Source organism: Giraffa tippelskirchi, chromosome 2 (genome assembly GCF_054371585.1).
Source record: "Giraffa tippelskirchi isolate mGirTip1 chromosome 2, T2T-mGirTip1v1.2.pri, whole genome shotgun sequence".
Classification (NCBI taxonomy): Eukaryota; Metazoa; Chordata; class Mammalia; order Artiodactyla; family Giraffidae; genus Giraffa; species Giraffa tippelskirchi.
Genome location: NC_137276.1, coordinates 102,943,083 through 102,969,741, shown reverse-complemented (window position 1 = coordinate 102,969,741; position 26,659 = coordinate 102,943,083). Strand labels below are relative to the sequence as shown.

Below are 26,659 nucleotides of genomic sequence, written 5' to 3'. Positions count from 1 at the left end.
CTTCTGGAATTAGTATCATCATGCAAGCTTAGGGACAGGTTTTGAGTACTCTAAAATCAAGGTACGACACAGTGAAAATAGAGAAACACAACTGGTGGGGGTATCTCTCAGGGTTATGGGAAGATGTAAAGAAAACTTAAGTGCCAGGTTCCCTTTTACTTCTTCTATTCTTAAAAAACGGCAGCACATTTTTAAGTCTTTATTTAATTTATTACAATGTTGCTTCTGTTTTATGTTTTGGATTTTTGGCCCCAAAGCATATGGATTGGGTCTTAGCTCTCCAACAAGGGATTTAACCCACACCCCCTGCATTGGAAGGAAAAGTCTTAACTATTGGACCACCAAGGAAGTCCCATAGGACTTGGCCGTCTGTAAATGAGGATGCACACTTGTGTGAAGAATATGTAAATATTAAATCTAACATTTACTTTTGTAGATGATATAGCTGACAGTAGTTGATTGGTCTGTGCTGAAAAAGAAACATTCAAGCTTTTCCTTATGATAAATTAGTAAGAAGTTGAGATGTGAATTATGTCCAGAAAGGAATGGTAACCTGAGATTCCCGAAGCCACAGTGGCGATGACTCCTGTTTGGGGAGTCAACAAGACTGTTTAAGAAGCTTCTTTCTTCCTTCGTATCTGCTCTCTTCCTCCTGCTGGTCCTTTCTGAATGACCAATTTGGCTGGTCCTAGAATTTAGGGGGCCATCCCTTGGCCACTACTGATGGGAGGGAGTTCTCTCCTATCTCTAGTAACTGGACTATGAATAATGATTTCTGTGCCTTATCTTTTAAACAGACATCTGTAAAAGTCAAATAATTAAAACTGCATTATGACATGAACATTGTTTATTTTCATACTGCTCATGGGGTTTTCAAGGCAGGAATACTGAAGTGGTTTGCCATTCCCTTCTCCAGTGGACCATGTGTTGTGGGTTGCAAAGAGTCAGACACAACTGAGTGACTGAACGGAACTAACCGATTGTTTATTTCCCCTTACCTATATATATTTTTTGCCAAATAGGGCCAAAGATAATCTTTGGTTCATTCTCTGAGCTAAATTACTCTTGGTCTGGGCCCCAAAACACTCAATCAGTTCATGATGCATTTACTCCAACAACAAAGCATGAATCTTGAACTTTTGAATGATTTCAAGATACTCCATTTCTAAATGTATATGAGGTTTTTTTTGTTGCTGTTTGTTTATTTTCATAGCACAAAATGTGTTCTGAGCACTGACCCAGCTATCATGTGGATTCACAAGAAGTTGTTTGGCTTTAGGTTTGTGTTAGTGTGTTACACATGTGAAGGAACTTTAAATGGAACTTCTCCTATTACCCTGGAATTACCTCCAGCTAAGAACACAAACATCAGGTACTTCATATTTTAAAGAGTGGGATAAATTGGGAGCCAAACACCTCTCTGAGATGACCAAATCCATAACCATCAGTGTCTTCAATTTAAGCTTATGATTGGAAAAGAAGGGAGGTAGGGCCAAGTGGCTGATGGCCAGTGTGATGACTGCTGTCTCTTCCCTCAAGGGAGGTAAAGTTTCACTCTGCAAAGTTAGGGGAGCAGAGTTCCTCCAGGAGAACTCTCCTTAGAAACTGAGAGGGCTAGCAGGACGGGGATCCTTGGTTGGCCACCTGCTTATGCAGTGGTTTGCTAATATTTTCTTGGCACCAATCTGAGCAGTGAAAGGAGAGTTGGCAAGTTGGCTAATGAATCTACCATTTGGTGTGACAAAGATGGGTGTTATTTCTGCTGGTCAAATGATATCCAGGAAGGCAGGCATCATTGAACTGTCTTGCATGCATCCTACTATTGAGGGTCAACTGAGGCTCCAGGAGTTCCAGGAAATCATGGGATAATCCTCTAAAGGCAAGAGTGAAGAAGGCTGGAGGCCTCTGCCCAGTGCTGTGACCACCTGCTGGCATTTAATCCTAGAGCAATTTATAAAGCTGATATCCTGAGATTTCTGCCACCCTGGAACCAGTTTAGCTGTGTCCCTGCCACCAAAAGTTCTTATCTTGGAAAACCTCACTGACTTACTTATCTGAGTTATAGGTCATGAATGGATCCCAAATCTAAATTGCTGAAGCCTTCCTACCCACCACAAGACATTTACTAGACTTGTCTGGCTGCAAATATGGAGAGATCACATGTTTTTTCATAAACTGGATGTTTCATTTTATTGGCCAAATCAGAACACATGAAAATCTACTTATGAAAGTAATGACTAGCTCCCACACCTATGGTCAATTACTCCTCAACAAAAGAAGGAAGAATATAAAATGAGGAAAAGACAATCTCTTCAGCAAGTGCTACTGGGAAAGTTGGACACCTGCATGTAAATCAATGAAGTTAGATTACACCCTCACACCATACACAGAAATAAAGTCAAAGTGTCTTAAAGACTTAAACACAAGACATAACACTTAAAACTTTTAGAAGAGAGTACAGGCAAAATATTCTCTGACATAACTCATACCAATGTTTTCTTAGGTCATCTACTGAGGCAATAGAAATAAAACCAAAAATAAACAAATGAGACATAATCAAGCTTAAAAGATTTTGCACAGTGAAGGAAACAAAAAAAAGAATCTATAGAATGGGAGAAGATACTTGCAAATCTCCAAAATATACAAACAGTTCATACAACTCAACAACAACAAAAAATAAACAACCCAATTGAAAGAGCAGCAGAATACCTTAACAGACATTTCTCCAAAGAAAACATACAGATGGCCACTACATGAAAAGATGCTCAACATTACTAATTATTCAGTTCAGTTCAGTTCAGTCATGTCCAACTCTTTGCTACTCCATGAACCGCAGCAGCCAGGCCTTCCTGTCCATCACCAACGCCCGGAGTTTACCCAAACTCATGTCCACTGAGTCGGTGATGCCATCCAACCATCTCATCCTCTGTCGTCCAATTCTCCCCCTGCCTTCAATCATTCCCAGCATCAGGGTCTTTTCAAATGAGTCAGCTCTTTGCATCAGGTGGCCAAAGTATTGGAGTTTCAGCTTCAACATCAGTCCTTCGAGTGAACACCCAGGACTGATCTCTTTTATGATGGACTGGTTGGATCTCCTTGCAGTCCAAGGGACTCTCAAGAGTCTTCTCCAACACCACAGTTCAAAAGCATCAATTCTAAAGCACTCAGCTTTCTTTATAGTCCAACTCTCACATCGATACATGACTATTGGAAAAACCATAGCCTTGATTAGACAGATCTTTGTTGACAAAGTAATGTCTCCGCTTTTTAATATATTCTCTAGGTTGGTCATAGCTTTCCTTCCAAGGAGTAGGCGTCTTTTAATTTCATGGCTGCAATCACGATCAGCAGTGATTTTGGAGCCCAACCCAAATAAAGTCAGCCATTGTTTCCCCATCTATTTTCCATGAAGTGATGGGACTGGATGCCATGATCTTAGTTTTCTGCATGTTGAGCTTTAAGCCAACATTTTCACTCACCTCTTTCACGTTCATTAAGAGGCTCTTTAGTTCTTTTTCACTTTCTGCCATAAGGGTGGTGTCATCTGCATATCTGAAGTTATTGATATTTCTCCCGGCAATCTCGATTCCAGCTTGTGTTTCTTCCAGCCCAGTGTTTCTCATGATGTACTTACTCTGCATATAAGTTAAACAAGCAGGGTGACAATATACAGCCTTGACATACTCCTTTTCCTATTTGGAACCAGTTTGTTCTTCCATGTCCAGTTCTAACTGTTGCTTCCTGACCTGCATACAGGTTTCTCAAGAGGCAGGTCAGGTGGTCTGGTATTCTCATCTCCTCAAGAATTTTCCACAGTTTATTGTGATCCACACAGTCAATGACTTTGACATAGTCAATAAAACAGAAATAGATGTTTTTCTGAAGCTCTCTTGCTTTTTCGAGCATCCAGCAGATGTTGGCAATTTGATCTCTGGTTCCTCTGCCTTTTCAAAAACCAGCTTGAACATCTGGGATTTCATGGTTCACGTATTGCTGAAGCCTGGCTTGGAGAATTTTGAGCATTACTTTACTAGTATGTGAGATGAGTGCAATTGTGTCAAGTTTGAACATTCTTTGGCATTGCCTTTCTTTGGGATTGGAATGAAAACTGACCTTTTCCAGTTCTGTGGCTACTGCTGAGTTTTCCAAACTTGCTGGCATACTGAGTGTAGTACTTTCATAGCATCATCTTTTAGGATTTGAAGTAGCTCAACTGGAATTCCATCACCTCCACTAGCTTTGTTCATAGTGATGCTTCCTAAGGCCCACTTGACTTCACATTCCAGGATGCCTGGCTCTAGGTGAGTGATCACACCGTGGTGATTATCTGGGTCGTGAAGATCTTTTTTGTACAGTTCTTCTGTGTATTCTTGCCATCTCTTCTTAATATCTTCTGCTTCTGTTAGGTCCATACCATTTCTGTCCTTTATTGAGCCCATCTTTGCATGAAATATTCCCTTGGTATTTCTAATTTTCTTGAAGAGATATCTAGTCTTTCCCATTCTATTGTTCTCCTCTATTTCTTTGCAGTGATCACTGAGGAAGGCTTTCTTACCTCTCCTTGCTATTCTTTGGAACTCTGCATTCAACTGGCTATATTTTTCCTTTTCTCCTTTGCTTTTCACTTCTCTTGTTTTCATAGCTATTTGTAAGGCCTCCTCAGACAGACATTTTGCTTTTTTGCATTTCTTTTTCTTGGGGATGGTCTTGATCCCTGTCTCCTGTACAATGTCACAAACCTCTGTCTATAGTTCTTCAGGCACTCTGTCTATCAGATCTAGTCCCTTAAATCTATTTATCACTTCCACTGTATAGTCATAAGGGATTTGATTTAGGTCATACCTGAATGGTCTAGTGGTTTTCCCCACTTTCTTCAATTTCAGTCTGAATTTGGGAATAAGGAGTTCATGATGTGAGCCACAGTCAGCTCCCAGTCTTGTTTTTGCTGACTGTATAGAGCTTCTCCAAAATCACTGCTGATGGTGATTGCAGCCATGAAATTAAAAGACGCTTACTCCTTGGAAGGAAGGTTATGATCAATCTAGATAGCATATTTAAAAGCAGAGACATTACTTTGCCAACAAAGGTCCGTCTAGTCAAGTCTATGGTTTTTCCAGTGGTCATGTATGGATGTGAGAGTTGGACAGTGAAGAAAGCTGAGTGCCAAGGAATTGATGCTTTTGAACTGTGGTGTTGGAGAAGACTCTTGAGAGTCCCTTGGACTGCAAGGAGATCCAACCAGTCCATCCTAAAGGAGATCAGTCCTGGGTGTTCACTCGAAGGACTGATGTTGAAGCTGAAACTCCAATACTTTGGCCACCTCATGCGAAGAGTTGACTCATTGGAAAAGACCCTAATGCTTGGAAGGATTGTGGGCAGGAGGAGAAAGGGACGACAGAGGATGAGATGGTTGGATGGTATCACTGACTCGATGGACATGGGTTTGGGTAAACTCCAGGAGTTGGTGATGGACAGGGAAGCCTGGCGTCCTGCGATTCATGGGGTCGCCAAGAGTCGGACATGACTGAGCGACTGAACTAAACTGAACTGATAGAGCTTCTCCATCTTTGGCTGCAGAGATAAATGCAAATCAAAACTACAGTGAGGTACCACCTCATATTGGTGAGAATGGCCATCATTAAAAAGTCTACAAAAATAATAATAAAAAGTCTACAAATAGAAATGCTGGAGAGGGTGTGGAGAAAAGGGAACCCTCCTACACTGTTGGTGGGAATGTAAATTGATGCATACACTATGGAAAACATGGAGATTCCTTAGAAAAACAAAAATTGTATTACCATACGATCCAGTAATCCCACTCTCAGGCATATATCCAGGCATAGGTGTACTTTAAAAAGATACATGCACCCCTAAGTTCATGGCAGCATTGTTCAAAATAGCCATAATGTGGAAAAAACCATCAGCAGATGAGTGGATAAAGAAGATGCGGTAGATATACACAATGGAATACTACTTGGTCATAAGGAAGAATTAAATACTGTCATTTGTAGCAACATGAATGCAACTAGAGATTATCATACTAAGTAAGTCAGAAAGAGACAAACATATGATATTACTCTCATGTAGAAGCTAAAATGTGGCACAAATGGATCTATCTACAAAACAAAAAGATTCATTGACATAGAAAACAGAGTTGTGGTCCCCAAGGGGGAGTGGTGGAGGAAGAGTGATGGACTGGGAGTTTGGAGTTGGTAGATTAAAACTGTTATATACAGGCTGGATAAATAACAAGGTCCTAATGTATAGCTCAGGGAACTAAACACAATATCCTGTGATAAACCATATGAAAAAGAATATATATATGTGTGTGTGTGTGTGTGAGACTGAGTTTCTTTGCTGTGCAGTAGAGATTGGCACAACACTGTAAATCTACTATACTCAATAAAAAGGTGAAAGTAATGGCTAAATGTAATGTCTGATAACCATTATGCTCTTCATCTTGATTGTAATTCCTTATTTCTATATGTCTGTTTGTTAAAGTTTTGCCCCTACTGAGTTGTAAGCCCCATGAAAATGAGAAGCACTTCTAATCCTTTAATGCTGTTGCCCTCAGTGTCTATGGCAAAATATGCCACACAATAGATGTTTAATAAATACTTTTTGAAGAAACAATAAATAAACTTTATAATACCTCAAACAGACATATCCTAGCTATAAGGCATTTATTTATTTATACCAGACATAAAGAAATTGGGTCTGGAATACATATTGAATTTTCAAAATCCCCATTCTGAAGAAGTCAATACTATCTGAAAATGCTTCCATGTGCTCCTGACTCCTTCTCAGATGCCTGAGGCACAGTTTGGGGTTAGCATCAGGTTTGATTTTTTTTTCCAACACACACATTTTCAGATACAATCAATCCTGCCTTTGAGTCTACATGTAGTTCAACTAGTTTTAAGGGTGTTACGGTCCTTTCGTTAACAATCACTAGCATCCCTCACAATCAGTAAGCAAATGACCAAAAAACAGAAGAGAGAGGCCACAGGAATCTCCTGAAAGGAATCTCCACATGGTGTCCCAGGAATTGACCATGTTTATTGTCCCAAAGCAGGCTCCTCATTCTACCACAGGAGTTGGGCCACAAGGGGCGGCAACATCACAGGTTTGGTGGAACCATCTTCACTGAGACAGAGAGGAGGGAACTGATAGAGCAAACAAAGCTAAGTGGCCTGTACCTACATCACACTAAGAACAGTGCCCAGTGTACAGCAGGTGGACAACAAAGGTATGTTACATGAAGAAACAGATGTGATACATGTTAATATAAGTGCTCATTGGCATTTGCAAGGAACTACAGAGTGAGACCTCAAGAGCTTTGCCACCCTTCCACTCCTAGGAATATATCTGGACAAAACTCTAATTAGAAAATATACATGCACCCCTATGTTCATAGCAGCACTGGGTGCAAGAGCCAAGACGTGTAAACAACCTAAGTATCCACTGAGAGATGAATGGATAAAGAAGATGTGGTACATATATACAATGGACCATCACTCAGCCATAAAAGAGAATGAGATAATGCAGCAATATGGATCAACTAGAGATGGTCACACTAAGTAAGTCAGGAAGAGAAACACAAATGTCAAATTATATCACTTATATGTAGAATCTAAAATATGACACAAAAGAACTTATTTACAAAACAGAAACAGATTCACAGACCTAGAGAATAAATTTATGATTATCAAAGGGGATAGGGGAGGAGAAATAAATTAGGAGTTTGGGATTAGCAGATACGAATTATTATATCCAGAATGGTTAAATGACAAATCCTATCGTATAGTGCAGGAAATTATATTCAGTATAGCTTCCTGCACTATATAATAATCTATAATGGAAACAATAGGTTACTGTAATAATTTATAATGTAAAAGAATCTAAAAACTGTATATATTGTATGACTTCCCAGGTGGCACTGGTGGTAAAGAACTTGCCTGCCAATGCAGGAGACATAAGGGATGTGTGTTCAATCCCTGGGTCAGAAAGATCCCTGGAGGAGGGCATGGCAACCCACTCCAGTATTCTTGCCTGGAGAATACCATGGACAGAGGAGCCTGGGAGGCTACAGTCCATAGGGTTGCAAAGAGTCAGACACAACTGAAGTGACTTAGCACACACATATATAACTGAATCACTTTGCTGTACAGCAGAAACTGTACACAATGCTGTAACACAACATTGTACGCCAACTATACTTCAATTAAAACAAAATCTCTTTAAAAAAGAGTCTTACTGCCAAAGTATGGTTATGGAAGCTCTGTTGAGAGTTTCCACGCGGGCGCGTGAGCTATGAGGCAGCATCACCATGTTAGACATGTGCAAGGGAATTCCCTCACAGCATCAGAATCACTACATGCATCTCCTCCCCTAACAGACTTATCAGACTGCCACAGGCACAAGGAGTCATAATTTTTCCCTTGAAACTTAAATTATTAATGTGAAGCCCCTGGTCTTTCTACTAAGATTTGTGAAACACAGATCACTTTGTAACATCCTGTCAACAGAAAGGAATGGCAGAAGTGGAGAGGGATGCTGAGCCACCCTAGACCTTACTACATGTGAGTCAATGTCAGCACAGTCCTTCCATTCTGTTCCTGTTGGAATTTTGCTCTTTTTGAGAACATGTAATTTGTAGGCTCATCGTGAATGTGTTTGGGGGCACCCGTGAGCTTCGTCCACTGAAGGCTGGCTACCCCTTGCCTATGCTGCCTTATCTACCACTAACAGACCCACAGGGGAGATGGGCCCTTATCCTGAGCTGGAGCATGACTGGTCAAAACTCAAAATGGTAATCTCATTCTCTTTGATCAGTGATTCATCTAGAGGTGAGCCTCTATCTAGTCCAGCCAAAAATATAGCAGGAACATCTGTTGAAGGCCTCTGCTACGTGTTTTCTACTCTTAAAAAAAGGAAAGAGGCAGAGCTATGTCCTGTGGACATAGCAGAGTGAAGGCATAATGTCTGAGCTATGGCCATCAACTTACAGTCCTGCAGAAACAGCCTGAATGTGAAGCCAACATGTTCTGGATGGAGGAGAATATAGGAGGAAAGATCCTGGATTTGTAGGACATTAATTATTAGTAATAGTTAATAAATAACTAAGTATTCTTCTACTTGTAATCAAGAGCATTCTAGATGGAAGAGTGACAGAAATGAGATTTTTAAACACAGGCCTGAGTACAAAGCTCAAACCTTGTGCCTCAGAGGTGCTGGCAAGAACGAGGGAGGAGCTACACTGGAGAGACCTCCTCCACTGCCCCCTCCTCCACTTCACTGTTTAACATGTAGAAGTTGAGAGTTAGATACTGTTCTTAAAAAGTTTTTCCTGATTAAAAATAATGGAAAACCATTTCACCACTCTATGCAGCCTCTTTGAAGACAGATTTTTTTTTTTCTTCAAGCTAATTCTAAACAGATGGTTTTCTTCTGCTTAAGAAGACTACGCTTAAAATCATGGTCTAAATTTTGCTTCAGTGATTTTTGCTGATAAGGTATGGAGCAGAAAGGAAGGAAAGATGAAATCCAAAGGCAATTCAGAAATCATTCCTTAACTGAATTGGTCTAACGTCTTCTTTCTTATCTAGATCTCTCTTCCTCTGTGCTATTAAATAGCTAAAATCACTGTTTTCTGTTCTAACCACCCTCTTCTTTTCCCTTGTACTTTTCACCGGTTAGGGAAGGTACTGATGAGGAGTGAAATGATCACAGGTCCTGTAGAAAAGAGAGTTCATGAGGCAGTAACATCTGACTGTACTGTGGAAACAACCAGAGCATAAGTTCTTTAAAATCTTTGATTCCTCCTGAGACAGATTTTGGTGACTATTTTCTTTTGTTCCAGAAGATTAACCAACTTTGGGGGTGTGGAATTTTGGTTCATACACACTATATGTCTAAAGGACACTAGAGAAAGAGACACGTTGGGGGGAGGGGCAGAGTGACGCAATATTCCAATAACCTCTCCGCTCAGTTTAAATGCCATTTTCGAGGGACTTCCCTGATGGTCCAGTGGTTAAGAATCTGACTGCCAATGCATGGGTTCAATCCCTGGTCTGGAAAGATTCCACATACTGTGGAGCAACTTAGCCCGTGCTCCACAACAAGAAAGAAGCCAGTACACTGCAACTAGAGAAAGCCCACACACAGCAACAAAGACTCAGCACAGTCAAAAATAAATAAAGGAAGAAATTTAAAAGTACTCTTAAAGATGCCATTGGAGCCTTCCCACTTCTTTTGGAGGCTGGAACCTGAATCGTCCAGGTTTTCAAGTGAGAGATGGACATGATGTCTGAAAGCCCTGATTCTTCAGATTTTGTTTTCTCTGGACGAGGGTTCCTGATGGGAACTTGCACACAGTCAGAGAGCAAATTGGGGGAAAAAAATTGAAAAATGTTCCAGCTGGAAAACAAGGAGATTTCAGGGCTCTCCTTTTTCTTCTTTATTTACCTCAATCCAAAATCTCAGACTTGAGAATTAAAAGGTGAGGGGAACAGCTCAGATATCATGGCTTCACTGTGCTTGGGAGAATGTCAGAATATGCAGATAAGAGAGGCCTTTGTGGGCCACCATGAAAGTAAGTGCAAAATCAATGCACCAGCCCAGACAGGCTGGCCTGCCCTCCCTCAGCCTCTATGCACAATGTGATCCAGGAGAAGGTAAATGTGTGTGCATGCTGAGTTGCTCAGTTGTGTTTCAGTCTGATTCTTTATGACCCCATGGACTGTAGCCTGCCAGGCTCCTCTGTCCATGGGATTATGCTGGCAAGAATACTGGAATGGGTTGTCATTTTCTATGCCAGGGCATGTTTCTGACCCAGGGATCGAACCCACATCTCCTATAGCTCCTGCAGGAGAAGAGGCAAGCAGATTCTTTGCCACTGCAACGCTTGGGAAGCCCAGGTAAGTCCAAACCCAACTTCTCACTAGCTTTCCAATAAGCTTCCCAAACCAACCAAGCATCTTAGATGATCAGGTGCCGGCCTCTTCATGTATTTGTCATGGGCCTGATATCAATGTAGGTAATTCCAATCTTCTCCAATAAAACTGTTTCCCTTCTCATAAGTCAGGAAGCCAAGGTTCAGAAATTTTGACATTTTTTGAGTTTCGCTTATAGCAAGTGAGAGGCCAGGATTCCAACTAGGGGACTCTTTTCACTGACTCAGGACATTTCAAAGCCCTAGTCAGAGGATTCCAGAAATTGAAGCCTGAACAGGAGAGGGAGGAGGCTGATAGCATCATGGCTGGACATTTTTCACCTCAGCACCCTGCTGCCGCCCACCAGGGATGAGGAGAGAGTGTAATGATAGGAACTTTATTTCAGACAAACCCATTCCAGTCAGCTTCAAATTGAGGCACTGAAGCCAAGCGAGAGAGATAACCCCAGAGATAAAGGAAATGCCAATTTAGGGAAAGCGCTGGACAAAAGCACTCAGACAGGAAGCAATCAGTATCTTTAAAAGTCAACCCAGTTTACACAAAACACTGAGGACAAGGCCACCTTGCTTAACACACTGCTTTATCCCATCTTGCTGGACAATGGTCTTTTATTCATCAGGAGTTGACAGGTGATTAAGGACCTATCTTTAGGGAGAAAGCAACTCCCTTCCTCATCCTCTACCTGGTACACACAGATTTAGGGAGAACTGTTAAACATTAAGAAGTACATTGAAGCAAGTGTACAGATTGAATTAAAGAGTGACAGGGTAATTCATCAAGTTTTATATCAGTTACAGATACACCTGTCCCCTGGTACACAGGAAGGCTGGTCAGAGGCTGCTGAGTTTTCACACTTTCCAGCTGGAGAGGCCATACTCCTCCATCCTCAGAGAACAGCCATTGGACCACACCTCACCTGCAGACTTGCCTGGTCCAAGATCTAAAATACACACATTAATCTTCCCCAAAGAGGGGCTCTTCTTACAGTAAATATATATCTTTCATGTGGAAGTGCTTCTTTTTTTCCCCTGGGAGGTTGTGTGGTGAGGTGCCATTATTAGAGTAAGCCATGTTAATCTTTCCCTTGTAAGATAAGAACTTGAACCCGACCTCTCCCAGCACTCACAAAGCAGGAGGAGCGTTCAACATACTCTGCTCTCAGGTACTTCTGAAAAGGTAGAAATGAAGACAGAAAATAATATAAGGTGTGCTCACCTTTGAGTTTTTAAGTAACAGTTTGGACCAGAGATGACAGCATTTCCAGATTTTTTTTAGCTTCAAGAGCCCAGAAATTTCAAATAACAAAAGCAAACCTTATTATAAATAATTGGGAGAAACAACTGGAGAGCAGGAAGACCTCCCCAGAGGGTAGATGAGGGCTGTTTCACTGGAGTATGGATCACACCGGAGACCCAGGTTGAGAGGGACCCAGGAGAAAACTCCTGGCTCACTGCTCATCAGAAGGCACAGAGGCTGTCCTCCCTGGGTAGGGTGTCTTATTGATAGCAGCCACCGGGACTCGGTGTGTACCCCAGGACTTCATGCAATCTCAGGCAGTCCCACCCTTTATGGGCAGCACTTATACACATTCCAGGGGAACCTTAAAAACCCCCTTCCCCAAGATCAAGGGTGGTGGTTTGGCACATGGAAAGGAGCTAGGGTGTGGAATGGAAAGCGTTTGACACCTATCCCTGGGCAAAGTTGAAGGAAACATGCAGAGACCTTCTCCTGAGCAGGTCTGGAGGCAAAACACACCCCTTCATTGAGGCTGCTACTTAGTGATGATATGTTAGGGGAGGTTCATAGCTGTCTTCAGGAAAGGGCTTCATACTGGTTCTGTAAGACTCTGGCCCAACTGTCAAATCCAGTTCTCCCAGCAGGACTGGCTTTTGCTCTCAGGTGACTGCATTCCTCATGCAAAGGGTCCTGCCTTGTCCTCTAGATTAGAGTGTGGCTGACCTCAAGCATCAAGGCTTATCCCTGGGGGCCAAAGACAGATCTCACAAGGATCCCTCTACTCCTACATTCTTCCTTTAGGGATGATGCACTGTCTTGGTGCCAGCTGCTTGACCGATGTACTTCCTGAACACCCACTGCCCCCACTCTCCATCAGGCACTCCTTCCAGAAGTGCATGTCTAGTTCAGATCTGGTGAGATGCAGCCTGTTCTGTACAGAGTATGGGTTTGGAGTAAGGCTCAAGTCCTGTCATTTACAAATGATGTGACATTGGGCAAGTCATATAACCTTCCTGAAACTCAGTTTCCTTTCCTGAAAAGTGGGGATTATAATTACTGCCACACAGAAAGTACATGTAAAGTGCAGTTTGCATGCAGAATAGAGAATACAGAATAGAGGATGGCAGATCCTCAATAAATGGCAGATATATCTGATCCTTCCACAGTTGGCCTCCCTGTTCAAATTCCAAGGGTGATTGATCAGAAAGAGCACCCATGACACAGCATGCTGAGAAAACCCCCAGCATCACCAGACACTGTGGAGAGCAAGTACAGATGCTCTCCCACACCCATCTTATCTCCCCTCTTTGGAGCTGGGGAGGTTGGGCTGGAGGGCTTATTGAGCTAGAGGGTAATACAAAATCCAAGGAGGAATACCCAGGAGCAAATGAGAAAAGATACACCTGCCATCAGGTCCTGGAGGGGGCATGTGAACCTGGACTGATGTCAAACAGATGAATGGAGGTTGGGAGGCTGCAAAAGAACAGGCCATGATCTTGGCTGTGGTGAGAACCAGTTTGCTCAGGGACCCCCTGACAATTGCATGAGTGAAACCGACTCAATATTTCTCTGAAGTAGAGGACAGGAGGAGACAAAATTCCCTCTGAATAAATATGTCCCTGACATTGGTAACATGAGGTGAAGATAAAATGAAATTTGGTCTAACTTTGACTCCACTTTTACCAAGAAGTCAAGAAAAATTCCTAAGAAAGCAGCAAAGATAAGGAATATTTCACTGAGTTCTTATGCCAGTTGCCTGAATAAGGCTGGAGGCAGACAATTTTCATAAACAAATATGCTAAAAGGGCAGAAAACTTTTTGGAAGTCTGACCTGCTTTTCATAAAGATGCCTGCCTTTCAGTCATGTCTGACTCTTTGCGACCCTATGGCCTGTAGCCTGCCAGGCTCCTCTGTCCATGGGATTCTCCAGGCAAAAATACTGGAGTGGGTTGCCATGCCTTCCTCCAGTGGATCTTCCTGACCCAAGGATCAAACCTGCATCTCTTGGGACTCTTGCTTTGAGGCGGATTCTTTACTGCTGAGCCACCATGGAAGCCCCCTCCATAAGGATGAAGACATCATCAAACTGGACCCCATCTTGTGTTTATCCAAGTTAAATCTTCAAGCTGTATCCTAGTCTTTTGAATATCTAAGATGAAGAAAGCAACGCACAATAAATATGCAGAGGCCATTCAGAATCTTGATCGCACAGCAGAGTACAGGTTCCTTCTAAATAAGAGACTGAAAAATTAAATTTAAAATGTACGTAGCTAAGATATGCAGAGGAGTGCGAAGTCAATTGAAGTCAAAGAAAAACACTCCCTGAAGTGAGGATATGTAAGTGGAAATTCTTGCATGTTCTGTTCTACTATTTTCCCACTGGGTCAGGCCTGGCTCAGAAATCAACATTCTAGGTCTAAACGCCAAGTGAAACTGTTATTAAATGTACCATCTTAAAAAAAAAAAAAAAGTCTGGGCTTCCTGCTTAAGCTGGAGACATGATTAAAATTTTAGCCCTTTCAAATACTAACAAGCTGTTCTCTTGGGTAAATGGTTTCATCTCTTTAGTCTCATTCTCTCATCACACAGAAGGATCTCACCATGCATGCCAGAACCCTGATACCAGAGTTTCTTGAGGTAGAGATACATTTTTTGAATCTTTACCTCCAAGTGCCTGCCACTGATTCTGGCACATAGAGGGTTCAGTAGTTACTGTCTGTTAAAATGACTGAGTAGATAAGGATAAGAGCTAAATAATATGGAAATACTTTGAAATGGTTAAATGACTTAAAAATACAGTATTTCTGCCATTCTTCATTTCTCCCTTGCAATAATCATATCTCTCCTGAATATTCATTATGCTCTTAAGCATCTTCAAAATTAAAAGCAGATGAGTACAGCAAACCAAGGAGATCAAACTTAGTAGTATCAATTTGGTCAACTTTGAAGATAACAGTTTCTAAAATTCATAATAAAACAGAATATCTTAGTGAAAAGAGACCTCCAACACAAAAGATTTTCATACACTATTACTGTCTCATCTCTTTTCAAACAGATTTAATGGTCCCTAACATGTCTTGTTATAGGCCTCAGTAGTATGTGAACCAAGAACTTCCAGATATACAAGCTCGATTTAGAAAAGACAGAGGAACCAGAGATCAACAATATCCTTTGGATCATAGAAAAACCAAGGGAATTCCAGAAAAACATCTACTTCTGCTTCATTAACTATGCTAATACCTTTGACTGTATGGATCACAATAAACTGGAAAACTCTTAAAGAGATGGGAATACCAGACCATCTTACGTGTCTCCTGAGAAACTTGTATATGGGTCAAGAAGCAACAGTTAGAACCAGACATGGAACAACAGACTGGTTCAAAATTAGGAAAGGAATATGACAAGGCTGTACGTTGTCATCCTGCTTATTTCACTTATGTACAGAGGACATCATACTAAATACCTGGCTGGATGAAGCACAGACTGAAATCAACACTGCCAGGAGAAACATCAACACTCTCAGATATGCATATGGTACCACCCTACTGGCAGAAAGTGAAGAGGAACTAAAGAGACTCTTGAGGAGGGTAAAAGAGGAGAGTGGAAAAGCTGACTTAAAACTCAACATTCAAAAACTAAGATCAAGACATCTGGTCCCATAACTTCATGGCAAATAGAACGGGACAAAAATGGAAGCAGTGACAGATTTTATTTTCTTGGGTTCCAAAATCACTGGGGATGGTGACTGCAGCTAGGAAATTAAAAGGCACTTGCTCTTTGGAAGAAAAGCTATGACAAACCTAGACAGCATATTAAAAAACAGAGACATTACTTTGCCAAATATATAGTCAAAGCTATGGTTTTTCCAGTAGTCAGGTACAGATATGAGAGTTGGACTATAAAGAAGGTTGACTGCCAAAGAATTAATGTTTTCTAATTGTGATGCTGGAGAGGGCTGTTGAGACTCCCTTGGACAGCAAAGAGATCAAATCACTCAATCCTAAAGGAATTCAACCCTGAATATTCATTGGAAGGACTGATGCTAAAGCTCCAATACTTTGGCCAACTGATGCAAAAAGCAGACTCATTGGAATAGACCCTGATGCTGAGAAAGATTCAAGGCAAAAGGAGACATGAACAATAGAGGATGAGATGGTTGGATAGCATCACCAACTCAATGAATATGAATCTAAGCAAACTCCAGAAGGTAGTGAATGACAGGGGATCCTGGCATATTGCGATCCATGGTGTGGCAAAGTCAGATGTGACTTAGCAACTGAACAACAATAACGACAAACATGTCATATCTTATAAATAACTTATAACTATATTGAAGCTATTAATAATTTAATCTATACCCTCCCAATATTTGATGCCCTTTGAACATATCTAAGTAAATTCAGTTTGGTTTATCTCATTTAAGTACAATATACACATACATGCACACACATAGTTCACTTGTTCCAGTTATTTGGAAAAGATTAATTTTATTCCAAAAAGGCCATACAGAGTTTTTGAAATCAGGCAACTAGATTTAAAATATTTTTAAAAAGAATGTGATATATTGTTAAAGAGCTGGCAGCTGGGGGCTGGGATCAGAGATTCTAGGTCCCTTTGGTAGGGAATAATGAGTGAAAATGCAGATCTCTAAGTATTTCATGCATTCCTGACAATTTCTCTAGAAAGAAAGAGCAAAGGATCTGGACTTTATCTGAAGCCATGGGAGCCCATCTGGAGGCAGCCTGGATGTGTGGTGAGTTATCACTCCCCTGAGTGACCTTAACCAGCTTCCCACACTTTGGAGGGACAGTTCTGAGATGCATGCTACACAATTCCTCAGAAAGTCTTTAGTATAAGAAGGCCCCAGCTGCCCATTCTAGAAGAGCCTTTGCTGTCTTTTGCTCTTCCCTGTCTCCTCCAAATTCCTTCATGCCTGCTTCTTGGCATCTCCTCCCAAATAAAGATGTGGTACATATATACAATGAAATGTTAGTCAGTCATAAAAAAGAAGGAACCTGGGCCATTTGTAGAGAGGTGGATGACCCTAGACTCTGTCATACAGAGTGAAATAAGTCAGAAAGAGAAAAGCAAATATTGCATATATGTGAAACCTAGAAAAATGGTACTGATGAACCTATTTGCAAGGAAGGAAGAGAGCTGCATATGTAGAGAAGACTTGTGGACACAGTGGAGGAAGGAGAGGGTGGGACAAATTGAGAGAGCAGCAATGACATATATATACTATGATGTGTAAAATAGATGGCTGATGGGAAGCTGCCATATAGCACAGGGAGCTCATTGATGACCTAGAGTGGTGGGACTGGAGTGGCATGGGAGGAAGGGGATACATGTACATATATAGCTGTATGTTTACATGTATGTATGTATGTATACATATAGCTGATTCACTTTGTGGTACAGCAGAAACTAATACACCATTGTAAAGCAATTATACTACATTTTTTAAAAAAAATTAAAAATTAAATAAATGAAAAAAAACCAACTATATTCAAATCTCAGGGTCCTGTGCCACCTCTTACAATATGCACGACTTTGTCAGGAGACAGGATTACCACCTCACTCAGCCTTGCCCATCAGAGAAAAAACAAACAAAAACTCAGCACAAACCTCACTCTATAAGAAGCTTACACAAACCACTGGACCAAACTTAGAGGGCAGAAACCAAAAGGAAGAAAGAATTCAATCTTGAAGCCTGGGAAAAGGAAACCTCAAACACAATAAGTCAAAAAAAATTAATGAAAAGGCAGAGAAATACTGTGCAAATGAAGAGACAAACTAGAAACACAGAATTCCAAATAAATGAAGAGGAAATAGGCAAACTACCTGAAAAATAATTCAGAATAATGATAGTAAAGATGATCAAAAACCTTGAAAGCAAAATGGAGAAAATGTAAGAATCAATTAACAAAGACCAAGAAGAATTAAAGAATAAACATGAAGAGACAAACAACACAATTACTGAAATGAAAAATACTCTAGAAGGAATCAATAGCAGAATATCTGAAGCAGAAGAATGAATTGGTGAGCTAGAAGATAGAATGGTGGAAATAACTCCTAAAGAGCAGAATAAAGTAAAAAGAATGAAAAGAACTGAGGATAGTCTCAGAGATCTCTGGGACAATATCAAACACACCAACATTCAAATTATAGGGGTCTCAGAAGAAGAAGAGAAAAAGAAAGGGTATGAGAAAATTTTTGAAAAGATTATAGTCGAAAATTTCCCCAACATGGAAAAGGAAACAATCAATCAAGGCCAAGAAGCACAGAGTCCCGTACAGGATAAACCCAAGGAGAAACACGCCAAGACACTAATCAAACTAACAAAGACTAAACACAAAGAAAGAATATTAAAAGCAGCAAAGGAGAAGCAACAAGTAACATACAAGGGAAACCCACTATGCTTAACAGCTGATCTTTCGGCAGAAACTCTGCAGGCCAGAAGGGAATGGCAGGATATATTTAAAGTACTGAAAGGGAAAAATCTACAACCAAGATTACTCTACCTGGCAAGGATCTCATTCAAAATTGATAGAGAAATAAAAACCTTTTTAGACAAGCGAAAGTTAAGAGAATTCAGTACCACCAAACCAGCTTCACAATAAATGTTAAACGGACTTATATAGTCAAGAAATACAAGAGAAGGAAAAAGAACTACAAAATCAACCCCAAACCATTAAGAAAATGGTAGTAGGAACATATATATCAATAATTACTTTAAATGTAAATGGATTAAATGCTCCAACCAGAAGACACAGACTGGTTGGATGGATACAAAAACAAGACCCATATTTATGCTGTCTACAAGAAACCCACTTCAGACCTCAAGACACATATAGACTGAAAGTGAGAGGATGGAAAAATATATTCCATGCAAATGGGAAGCAAAAGAAAGCTGGAGTAGCAATTCTCATATCAGACCAAATAGACCCTAAAATGAGGAAGATTACAAGAGATAAGGCAGGACATTCCATAATGATCAAGGATCAATCCAAGAGGAAGACATAACATTTGTAAATATCTATGCACCCAACATAGAAGCACTTCAATACATAAGACAAACTCTAACAGACATAAAAGGAGAAATGGACAATAACACAATAATAATAGGAGACTTTAACACCCCACTCATACCAATGGATAGATCATCAAAACAGAAAGTTAATAATGATACACAAGTCTTAAATGATACATTAGATTCGAGATGGATCTCCTTGATATCTTCAGGACATTCCACCCAAATGCAGAAGAATATACCTTTTTTCTCAAGTGCACATTCTCCAGGAAAGACCACATTTGGGGTCACAAATCAAACCTCAGTAAATTTCTGAAAATTGAAATCATATCAAGCATCTTCTCCAACCACAACACTATGAGACTAGATATCAATTAAAAGAAAAAAACCATAAGAAACACAAACACATGGAGATTAAACAACATGTTTCTAAATAACCAACAGGTTACTGAAGAAATAAAAAACGAAATAAAAAAATTTCTAGAAATAAATGACAATGAAAACACGACAGCTCAAAATCTATGGGATGCAGCAAGAGCAGTTTTAAGAGGGAGGTTTATAGCAGTACAATCCTACCTCAAGAAACAAGAAAAACATTGAATAGACAGCCTAACTTTACACCTAAAATAACTGGAAAAAGAAGAACAAAAAAACCCCAAAATTAGTAGAAGGAAAGAAATCATAAAGATCCAAGCAGAAATAAATGAAAAAGAAATGAAAGAAACAATAGCAAAGATTAATAAAACTAAAAGCCAGTTCTTTGGGAAGATAAACAAAACTGACAAAACTTTAGACAGACTCATCAAGAAAAAAAGAGAGAAGAATCAAATCACCAAAATTAGAAATGAAAAAGGAGAGGTTTCAAGAGACAATGCAGAAATACGAACAATTATGTAACTATTATCAACAACTATACGGCAATAAAATGGATAACCTGGAAGAAATGGGCAGATTCTTAGAAAAGTTCAATCTTCCAAGCCTGAACCAGGAAGAAATAGAAATTATGAGCAACCCAATTACAAGCACTGAACTTAAAGATATGATAAAAATTTTCCCAAAAAACAAAAGCCCAGGTCCAGATGGCTTCACAGAATTCTATCAAACATTTAGACAAGAGCTAATATCTATCCTTCTAAAACTCTTTCAAAAAATTGCAGAGAAAGGAACACTTCCAAACTCATTCTACGAGACCACCATCACCCTGATACCAAAACCAGACAAAGACAACACAAAAAGAGAAAACTACAGGCCAATATCACTGATGAACATAGATGCAAAAATCCTCAACAAAATTTTACCAACCAGAATTCAGCAACACACCAAAAAGCTCATACACCATGATCAAGCTGGGTTTATTCCAGGAATGCAAGGATTCTTCAATATACTCAAATCAATCAATGTGCTACACCATATTAACAAATTGAAAGATAAAAACCATATGATCATCTCAATAGATGCAGAAAAAAGCCTTGGCAAACTTCAGCATCCATTTATAATTAAAACTCTTCAAAAAATGGGCATAGAAGGAAACTATCTCAACATATTAAAGGTGATATATGATAAGCCAACAGCAAACATTATTCACAATGTTGAGTAACTGAAAGCATTCCCCCTAAGATCAGGAAAAAGACAAGGGTGTCCACTTTCACCACGATTATATAACATAGCTTTGGAAGGCCTAGTTAGAACAATCAGAGAATAAAAGGAAATAAAAGGAATCCAGATAAGAAAAGAATAAGTAAAGCTCTCATTGTTTGCAGATGACATGATACTGTACATAGAGAACCCTAAAGATAGCATTAGAGAAAGAAATTCCCATCTGAATGCAGAGTTCCAAAGAATAGCAAGGAGAGATAAGAAAGCATTCCACAGCGATCAATGCAAAGAAATAGAGGAAAACAATAGAATGGGAAAGACTAGAGATCTCTTCAAGAAAATTAGAGATACCAAGGGAACACTTCAGGCAAAGATGGGCTCAATAAAGGACAGAAATGGTATGGACCTAACAGAAGCAGACGATATTAAGAAGAGATGGCAAGAATACACAGAAGAACTGTACAAAAAAGATCTTCATGACCCAGATAATCACCACGGTGTGATCACTCACCTAGAGCCAGACATCCTGCAATGTGAAGTCAAGTGGGCCTTAGAAAGCATCACTATGAACAAAGCTAGTGGAGGTGATGGAATTCCAGTTGAGCTATTTCAAATCCTGAAAGATGATGCTGTGAAAGTGCTGCACTCAATATGCCAGCAAATCTGGAAAACTCAGCAGTGGCCACAGGACTGGAAAAGGTCAGTTATCATTCCAATCCCAAAGAAAGGCAATGTCAAAGAATTCTCGAACTACCACACAATTGCACTCATCTCACACGCTAGGAAAGCAATGCTCAAAATTCTCCAAGCCAGGCTTCAGCAATACATGAACCATGAACTTCCAGATGTTCAAGCTGGTTTTAGAAAAGGTAGAGGAACCAGAGATCAAATTGCCAACATCCGCTGGATCATCGAAAAAGCAAGAGAGTTCCAGAAAAACATCTATTTCTGCTTTATTGATTATGCCAAAGCCTTTGACTGTGTGGATCACAATAAACTGTGGAAAATTCTGAAAGAGATGGGAATACCAGGCCATCTGACCTGTCTCTTGAGAAACCTGTATGCAGGTCAAGAAGCAACAGTTAGAATTGGACATGGAACAACAGACTGGTTCCAAATAGGAAAAGGAGTACATCAAGGCTGTATATTGTCACCTTGCTTATTTAACTTATATGCAGAGTACATCATGAGAAACGATGGGCTGGAAGAAGCACAAGCTGGAATCAAGATTGCCGGGAGAAATATCAATAACCTCAGATATGCAGATGACACCACCCTTATGGCAGAAAGAAAAGAAGAACTAAAGATCCTCTTGATGAAAGTGAAAGAGGAGAGTCAAAAAGTTGGCTTAAAGCTCAACATTCAGAAAAGTAAGATCATGGCATCCAGTCCCATCACTTCATGGGAAATAGATGGGGAAACAGTGGAAACAGTGTCAGACTTTATTTTGGGGGGCTCCAAAATCACTGCAGATGGTGATTGCAGCCATGAAATTAAAAGACGCTTACTCCTTGGAAGGAAAGTTATGACCAACCTACAAAGCATATTGAAAAGCAGAGACATTACTTTGCCAACAAAGGTCCATCTAGTCAAGGCTATGGTTTTTCCAGTAGTCATGTATGGATGTGAGAGTTAGACGGTGAAGAAAGCTGAGTGCCTAAGAACTGATGTTTTTGAACTGTGGTGTTGGAGAAGACTCTTGAGAGTCCCTTGGACTGCAAGAAGATCTAACCAGTCCATCCTAAAGATCAGTTCTGGGTTCATTGGAAGGACTGATGTTGAAGCTGAAACTCCAATACTTTGGCCACCTCATGCGAAGAGTTAACTCATTGGAAAAGACCCTAATGCTGGCAAGGATTGGGGGCAGGAGGACAATGGGATGACAAAGGATGAGATGGCTGGATGGCATCACCGACTCGATGGACATGGGTTTGGGTAGACTCTGGGAGTTGGTGATGGACAGGGAGGCCTGGCGTGCTGTCATTCATGGGGTCGCAAAGAGTCGGACACAACTGAGCGACTGAACTGAATCAGTTAATTTAGCAAAGTTACAAAATCAATACACAGAAATCACTTGCATTTCTATATACTAACAGTGAAAAATCAGAAAGAGAAATTAAGGAATCAATCCCATTCACCATTGCAACGAAAAGAATAAAATATCTAGGAATAAACAGAGTGTACACAGAAAATTATAAGACACTAATGAAAGAAATCAAAGATGACATAAACAGATGGAGAGATATTCCATGTTCCTGGGTAGGAAGATTATATATTGTGAAAATAACTATACTGCCAAATGCAATGTACAGATTCAATGCTATCCCTATCAAATTACCAATGGCATTTTTCGCAGAACTAGAACAAAAAATTTCACAGTTCATATGGAAACACAAAAGACCCCAAATAGCCAAAGCAGCCTTGATAAAGAAGAATGGAGATGGAGGAATCAACCTTCCTGACTTCAGATTATACTACAAAGCTATAGTCATCAAGACAGTATGGTACTGGCACAAAAGCAGAAATATAGACCAATGGAACAAGATAGAAAGCCCAGAAATAAACCTATGCACCTATGGGTACCTTATTTTTGACAAAGGAGGCAAGAATATACAAAGGGACAAAGACAACCTCTTCAATAAATGGTTCTGGGAAAATTGGACAGCTACATGTAAAAGAATGAAATTAGAACACTTCCTAATACCATACACAAAGATGAATGAAACTCAAACAGGGGCTCTGTATCAACCTAGAGGGGTGGGATGGGGAGGGAAATGGGAGGGAGGTTAAAAAGGGAGGGGATATATGTATACCTATGGCTGATACATGTTGAGTTTTGACAGAAAACAACAAAATTCTGTAATTATCCTTCAATAGAAAAATAAATTTAAAAAAAAAGTGCCTATTTCAGTGCCTGTACATGGCATACTCTGTAAATGTTACTGCTATCACACAGTGCCCATTTAGAAATCATATTTGTATTGTGTAGGGAAAGTGAATATCCTCCCTGTGAATATGAGTCAATGAGGCTATGCTTCTTTCATCAGATCCTAAAAAGTTAGCACTAGCACATGTTTCTGACTGCCAGGTATTTCCTTGTACACCTTCTGTGAACACATCAGTTATTACCAGCTTGACCTTCTGCTTCTCTTTTGTATCTTCACACATTTTAAGTTCATAGTACTTGCTAATTGATGCTGATGCACTCATTTCCTGGCACATTGAAGTCATTTGTAAGGTTTCCCCTTGATCTCCAGAATTAAGTTTCTATGGGTACCTTGGAAGGCTTGATTAGCCCCCTTTGGTCCAGGGCGATGCTCAGGGGAAGGAGGGAGAATCTCTAGTTAGGGAGTCCAGAAGAAGATGTTGAGGTTGGTTTATCAAGGATTAACTCCTGTGAGAGGAAGGGGTAAAAAGGAAGATTTGGCAGAGGAAGAAGATGAATGTCAACGCAGGGATGACAAAGTCTTGGCCAATTTGTGGGGAGCCCTGGAGCAAATACTGCCTGTCAGGATCACCCTACATTAAGTCCACACAGCTTGGTGTTTACAACCGGCCTCACCAAGGCACCAGATGCTTTGGAAAGGGCATGTTCTTGGGTTGAGCGTTCTTCTGCACCCAGGCAACCCTGAAGGCTATGACAGTTTAAGGATCTCTGATGACTGTCCCTCCCCACTGTTGAGTATCAGGCTTCCTTGAAGGAGATCCGGGTGGTGAATCTCTACAACTTCTACATGGATGTTGAAACTAGACCTGAGATTTCATCAATATTCTAAAGAAAACCTTGAGGCCTTGACCAAAATGATCACTCTTCTTCTTCCTTCTGCCTTGTGCGGGAGTTAATTCAATAGCTTGACCCTCCCCATGGTGTTACACATTCCTAGAGGGCAGAAGCTAGGGATTATGCAACTGAAGCTACCACAACACATAGGATCCCCCCTTTATATAATGAGGAGGATGCGGATGTTGTCAAGTACAAAACTACGGGAGAATTCTACTAAGGGCCATGGGAAAAAGGATTGCTCAGTAGATCATTATTGATATTGTTGTTGTTCAGCCACCCAGTCATGTCCAACTCTGCAATCCCATGGACTGCAGCACACCAGGCCTCCCTGTCCCTCACCATTTCCCGGAGTTTGCCCAAGTTCATGTTCATTGCATCAGTGATGCCATCCAGCCATCTCATCCTCTGATGCCCTCTTCTCCTTCTGCCCTCAATTTTTCCCAGCATCAGGGACTTTTCCAATGAGTCATCTATGTGCATCAAATGACCAAAATACTGGAGCTTCAGCTTCAGCATCAGTCCTTCCATGAATATTCAGGGTTGATATCCCTTAAGATTGACTGGTTTGATCTCCTTGCTGTCCAAGGGACTCTCAGGAGTCTTTTCCAGCACCACAGTTTAAAGGCATCAATTCTTTGGCATTCTGCCTTCTTTAAAGTCCAGCTCCCACAACCGTATGTGACAACTGGGAAGACTGTAGCCTTGACTACATGGATATTTGTCAGCAAATAATTATTGAACAATTGTTTAATTGTGAAAGAGAAAAGATTAATTGGCACTTATATCATATCATGTACCAAAATGAACAGCAAATGTATCAACGTAGTAACTATAAAAATAAATCCTAAAAGATAATCCTGTGAAAGTGCTGTACTCGATATGTGAGCAAATCTGGAAAATTTAGCAGTGGCCACAGGACTGCAAAAGGTCAGTTTTCACTCCAGTGTCAAAGAAAGGAATGCCAAAGAAACGTTCAAACTACCACACAATTGTACTCATCTCACACACTAGCAAAGGAATGCTCAAAATTCTCGACGCCAGTCTTCAACAGTACATGAACCATGAAATTCCAGATGTTCAAATTGGATTTAGCAAAGGCAGAGGAACCAAAGATCAAACTGCCAACATCCATTAGATCATCAAAAAAGCAAGAGAGTTCCAGAAAAACATCTACTACTGCTTTATTGACTATGCCAAAGCCTTTGTGTGGATCACAACAAACTGGAAAATTCTTCAAGAGATGGGAATAAATCTTCATGCAGGTCAAGAAGCAGCAGTTAGAACTGGACATGGAACAACAGACTCGTCCCAAATAGTAAAAGGACGGTGTCAAGGCCGTATATTGTCATCCTGCTTATTTGACTTATATGCAGAGTACATTATGCAAAACGCTGAGCTGGATGAAGCACAAGCTGGAATCAAGGTTGCCAGGAGAAATTTCAATCACCTCAGATACGCAGATTACACTACCCTTATGGTAGAAAGTGAAGAAGGACTAAAGAGCCTCTTGGTGAAAGTGAAAGAGGAGAGTGAAAAAGTTGGCTTAAAATTCAACATTTAGAAAGCTAAGATCATGGCATCTGGTCCCATCACTTAATGACAAATAGATGGGGAAACAATGGAAACAGTAAGAGACTTTATTTTGGGGGGTTCCAAAATCACTACAGATGGTGACTGCAGCCATGAAATTAAAAGACAGTTACTCCTTGGAAAGGAAGTTATGGCCAACCTAGATGGCATATTAAAAAATAGAGACATTGCTGCTGCTGCTAAGTCGCTTCAGTCGTGCCTGACTCTGTGCGATCCCATAGACGGCAGCCCACCAGGCTCCCCCGTCCCTAGGATTCTCCAGGCAAGAACACTGGAGTGGGTTGCCATTGCCTTCTCCAATGCATGAAAGTGAAAAGTGAAAGTGAAGTTGCTCAGTCTTGTCTGACTCTTCACGACCCCATGGACTGCAGCCTACCAGGCTCCTCCGTCCATGGGATTTTCCAGGCAAGAGTACTGGAGTGGGTTGCCATTGCCTTCTCCTATAGAGACATTACTTTGTTAACA

General features: G+C 40.5%; 1 protein-coding gene and 1 long non-coding RNA gene across 6 annotated transcripts in view; both read right to left on the bottom strand.

The window, feature by feature from the left end:
- CPNE4 (copine 4) overlaps positions 1-26,659 on the bottom strand; it is a 635,297-nt gene that overhangs the window by 284,501 nt on the left and 324,137 nt on the right. The window lies entirely within an intron of this gene.
- LOC145538202 (uncharacterized) overlaps positions 9,408-26,659 on the bottom strand; it is a 124,730-nt gene continuing 107,478 nt past the window's right edge. Inside the window, exons 3-4 of the long non-coding RNA XR_014076722.1 lie at positions 14,023-14,340; positions 9,408-12,123 (exon numbers count right to left, since the gene is read on the bottom strand). This is a non-coding gene — a long non-coding RNA (uncharacterized LOC145538202). The remainder of the gene's footprint in view (positions 12,124-14,022; positions 14,341-26,659) is intronic.